The sequence below is a fragment of the Nelumbo lutea genome, chromosome 6 (assembly GCF_056320005.1).
Source record: "Nelumbo lutea isolate HS-2025 chromosome 6, American lotus-T2T, whole genome shotgun sequence".
NCBI classification, from domain to species: Eukaryota; Viridiplantae; Streptophyta; class Magnoliopsida; order Proteales; family Nelumbonaceae; genus Nelumbo; species Nelumbo lutea.
This window is the reverse complement of record NC_142689.1, coordinates 38,498,396-38,503,354: the sequence shown is the minus strand read 5'-3', so window position 1 is coordinate 38,503,354 and position 4,959 is coordinate 38,498,396. Positions and strand designations below refer to the sequence as shown.

General features: G+C 34.7%; 1 long non-coding RNA gene across 1 annotated transcript; it reads left to right on the top strand.

Moving 5' to 3' along the window:
- The first annotated feature begins 1,952 nt into the window (after positions 1 to 1,952).
- Positions 1,953 to 2,887, top strand: LOC148848631 (uncharacterized). Its single transcript, XR_016100412.1, has 3 exons — positions 1,953 to 2,180; positions 2,283 to 2,381; positions 2,509 to 2,887. It is a non-coding gene; the product is annotated as an uncharacterized LOC148848631 (long non-coding RNA).
- The last annotated feature ends 2,072 nt before the right edge of the window (positions 2,888 to 4,959 follow it).

The following is a 4,959-nucleotide window of genomic DNA, read 5'->3' as shown; positions in this document are numbered from 1 at the left end:
ATGACAGTTGGAGAATGGAGATCTACACAAAAAAGGGTAACTTATTGAAACCTCCCCTTAAGTTTTTAACCATTGCTGAAACCTTTCCTAAAGTTTGGTAATTGCAATCACCTCCTTAGAACTTTATGACATAGTTGCAAGTATACCCCCTTGGTTAAAATCCTCTAACAAGAGGCACAAAATGTCCAAAACACCCATGTGGTAATTATTGAAGCTAGTTTTTAAAAAAAAATAGAAAAAAGAAAAAAAAACAAACTTTGTATGTGTTTGGTATAGCTTCCGTATATTCACTAAACGTTTGTACCTGATTTGTTTACAAAAACCGAGAAAAGTAATAACAAAACCATTTATTGACAATTCGACGCCTTTAGACACAACATCAGCATAATAGTGAATAAAATCCTAACCATTGAGGGAAGTGCTAAAATGAAGCTTCCCCCAACGATAGGCGTACACATAAATTAAGGCCAACTTTTGCAAGTCTCTATGCGTATGGATTAGCATGATGGGCTAAATGCTGAAGTGGTGCCTATGTGACAGCGTTTATTGAAAAAACACCCATGCTTCCAAACACACGCTTTATAAATAACAAAAAAAGAGATCCGAAGGATTTGGGGTAGCGATTGATATGAAGAGAATGCTTAGAAAATAAACATTTTGGTCAAAAGTAACTGTATGGATATTTTGAAGTTTTCCATGCCTCTTGTTAGAGAATTCTAATAGAGGAAATCCAATTATAGTTGTATTAAAAAGTTAAGGGGAAGTGATTGCAATTACCAAATTTTAGAGGTAGATAATTTTAGCAATGGTTAGAATCAGAAACTTCAAATTAAGGAAGTTTTAGCAATTTACCCAAAAAATGCGACCCTCAATCACAAACACCCAACCACACATTTGGATTATTTTTTTTAAGTTGCGTTTGGAAATGATGCAAATGGAGTGTAAATCCCGGTTCAGGGCAAATTTACACTATGGTTCACTTTTTCCAGTGTTTGGCAACATTACATTTTTGCATTGACAAATGACAGACCAATGCATATTTACATTGATAATAAGATGTAAAAGTACATCAATAAAAAAGAAGTAAATTTGCATTCAAGTGGACTTTTGATAAAAAAAAAAAATACATATGCTTTATTGGAATTTGTATTTGCGTCCATTTCAGCTAAAAGTCTATTTGGTAAGAAGATAAATTTGTCAATCCAAAATTAATCAAACTTTACAATTTATATAAACCATTTTACACTCAACATGCTTGCATTCACACATATTTGCATCTTTTTCAAACGCAGATATTTGTAGAGTTGGATGTTGTGTTGCCGGGAAAGACCCGGGCTACTGATATATTAGGTATAAATTGATTTCGATTGAGCCCGGATTTCCATACCCGAATATATATTTACCAAATCAAATCTCCACCAGAAATCCACGTGGATTTGAATAAACGGAAGTTGATTCATTAGCAATTGGATGATACCGATTGATTGGTTATCAGTTTTTTAGATTTTCTGCATAAAAAATTCAGAGGTTATCTTTAATGAAAGAAAAAACTACCTATTCACTCCAAATGCGTCATACGGTTGATTGGTAGCGGATCCGGACTCAGAATTCTGCCTTTTTTCAATTTCTAACTACCTCTTCAATGCTCAATGCGAAGTGCTCACCCCTCACCCCAAATGCGCTTCCGGACCCGCTACCCACGAGGATTACCCACAAACTTTCACAACCCGATTCAGTCCTGACAAAATTTGTTCTTACACTCTCTTACAGCACCTACAGCTCTCTATTTGGAATATCTTTTTATTAATATTTTATTTATGAAAGATGTTCTCAATGCACGGCTGCGAAAGACTGACATGATGAAAGCAAATTGTAAGGACTGAATCCAAATTTGACCACAATGAAGATAACACACTTTTTCTATAAAAGAAAATAGAACCCTAGAACGGTTAGGGGGATTTCCAAGGCCCACTTCTCTAAAAGCGGTTTCCAAGAACCAGAAGCGGTTTTTGGTTGTTGATGCGTGCAGGTGGAGAATTCCAAAGGGATCGCATTGATCCGATTCTCTCCCTGTCACAACATATTGATTTCGATCTTTTCTTCGTTGATTATTAATGGGATCATGCGATCTCTTCGGAATTTTCCATCTGTGGCTCTAAATTTCTCAAGATTATTTTGAGGTACGCATTCTATTTGCCTAGCATTACTATTCAATATTTTTTGTTTTTTGAATTGCTTACTGCTAGCGGTTTCCGTTTGTAGATGATGATTTTTCTGTTCAGTGGCCTGTATTTTTGACAGTTTTCTCAGTCAAGGATTTGGAAATCGGATTTGGAGTATATCATCCGTTATTCTTCTGTTATCAGTTGTTCTTGTTTATGGTTATCTATCTCCTCCTCGTTCTTTTTACTCCTTTATCAGACAAAAACCGATTGTCTCTCTTTTTTTCGTTCGTGGATGATAGTAGTAATCTCATAGAATGATTTTTGGAGTAGTTTTGCTTATCAGGCGTAAAATTTCTCAAATATCGGAGCTGTCTCTCCTGATGGTGTAACTGAAAAGCAAGTAAGAAATTGATGAGATGTCCATCTCAAATGTTTCATATCCGTATGAACATCCATGAGAAGTCTGACGTATTCTTGGTCATCCACTCTTATTCTGGAGGAAATACCGAGTAACTATACAACTTGGTGGTAGATGTAGTGGTGTTGCCGCCGGTGGTGGTGGTGACGACAACGACGACCGCTTCACCTTTCTCCCACTAAGAAAAAATCAGCAAGAGTTGTTTTATTTTCTTACATCGTCATAAAATTTTCCTATATTTCATGAAGGGAAAATGATAATTCAAAAGCCTAGTTGCATAATACTACGATTCCTTTCTTGATAATTTGTGCACCATTTTTTAGGAAGTTCTGATTTTTTTTTTTTTTTGTTGTGATTTGTGAAGAAGCATATTTTACCTGATTCTCGTTTGAACATTGAAGGATTGGATAGAATGTAGGTGGAATTTGTTTTTTTTTTTTTTGTTTCTGTTGGATAAAATTTCAGTAATAACATTAAAGTTATGGCAAAGAACAGTAATCATAATAAATCCAATAGCAAACACTATAGAAATTTAACAAGCAACTTGATTAGGAGAAGTGACAGTGAATGAAAAGATAACCAAAACCAGCCACTATTCCTAAAACTAATCATGCTCTTTAGTTTTAGATTTTATTTTATTCTACTTAGTGTTTTAAATGTATTTTATTTGTATTTCAATTAAACAAAATAAGTTAAATTTTAAAATAGAAATAAATCAGACCGTCAGAATTTACACTCAAATCATTTGCACTGCCATGATTTTACATCAGTGCAAATTTATTTGCATTGCAAGCAAGTGCAGCCTTAGGTGCAAAAGGGGTCGATTTCTAAATTGTAATAGCCCCCAACTTCGGAGAGGTGTGCATTCACAGCCAACAATGAACTAGAACAGTATGCACGCTCTCCTTGGAAAAATGGGAAAAAAAGAGTTAAATGTAAAACTGGTTAAGCAGTTAGAGAGCTCTACTCCTGCCATTTTGCTCCCACTGCTCTCCTTGAGCAGAGCTCTCTACTCTCTGCCCACCTAAACCCTCTCACTTGGAAAAAACCTGCATAGCTTGCTTGCTCTGCAAGTTAAATTAATTAGAGAGTTTTTTTAAGTTAGAAAAACAGAAAAGAAAAGACAGTAAAAAGGAACAAAAAGATAATAAATAAATAAAAGATAATCTAGACCACATGTAGGACAAGGTGTGCATGCGGTGTTCCTAGCGCAATCTCTCTACACGCCTAATACGTACGAAGAAAGTAAGCAAATTTTAGTAGAAAGTGGAGTTCCTTTCCTATTCCGTTCCACGTGGGATTCCAGTACTTTGCACAACTCAAGAGAATTTAGACAGTGAATACGTTGGTTTGGGTCGGGACAAGGTAGAAGGGAATCAACCTGATAAGATCAAGGTCCCGAAACCAAACCAGTATAGTGTGTGGATCTATAATTTTAGATCTAGAATCGAACATGCAGTTTTTGCGACAATCGGGTATTTTGGTCAGTTTGGAACTAAGTAGAACTGATAATAATCTGAATAATAGATTAGGAGTCGGAACTGACCCATTGTATCGTACATGAGATGGGCTTTGGTCAGGACAAGCCCATGCTAACTCATACCGTCCCAACAGCCTCTTGCAATTTTGCACTGGAATATCTCCCTATGAAATAAAGCACACGAGTAGGGAGATATTCCCAAATGCAAGGCTTTAAAGGCTATTCGAATGGATGTTGCCCTGATGGAAAACTAGAACTAAAACTTTGGGTCCATTAGGTCAGACCCAATCCATTGACAACTTTAAAGAGAATAAAAGACAAGAACAAAGCCTTTGAAAACTCTATGAAAACTAGAACTGAATAGAGCCACAAAAGAACATAAAAATAGGGAAATTTTAGAGGGCCTTCTACAACATGAATGTTTTTGTTATCATTTGTTTTTGGAAGCGCCACATCAGCAAAAAAACAAAAATGTGTTCTTGAACTATGTTTTTGTTTTCAAAGGGAAAAACTGGTTGGTTTTGTGTCAAAAAAAATATATGTTATTGAAACTAACAAAATATTGGTTTTCAAAACAAAAACAAATTTTCTAATATAAAAATTATATGATTTCTAGAATTAATATGTTGAATAATCAGATGAAAACATGTTTTTGAAACCAGATTCAAGAACATGTTTTCGATTTCAATTTTGAAAACAAAAAACACATACGCAACCAAGAACATGTTTCTTGTGTTTTTATTTTAAGAAACAATCTATTTTCAAATAAGATGATTTTGATTTGTTTTGGAACTAAAACAACTCACGTTGTAGAACACCCCTTAATTTGATTTGAATCACAACAAATAAAAACTTCTAAACAGTTTATTTGTTCAAAAGTTTCTTATTATGGATGA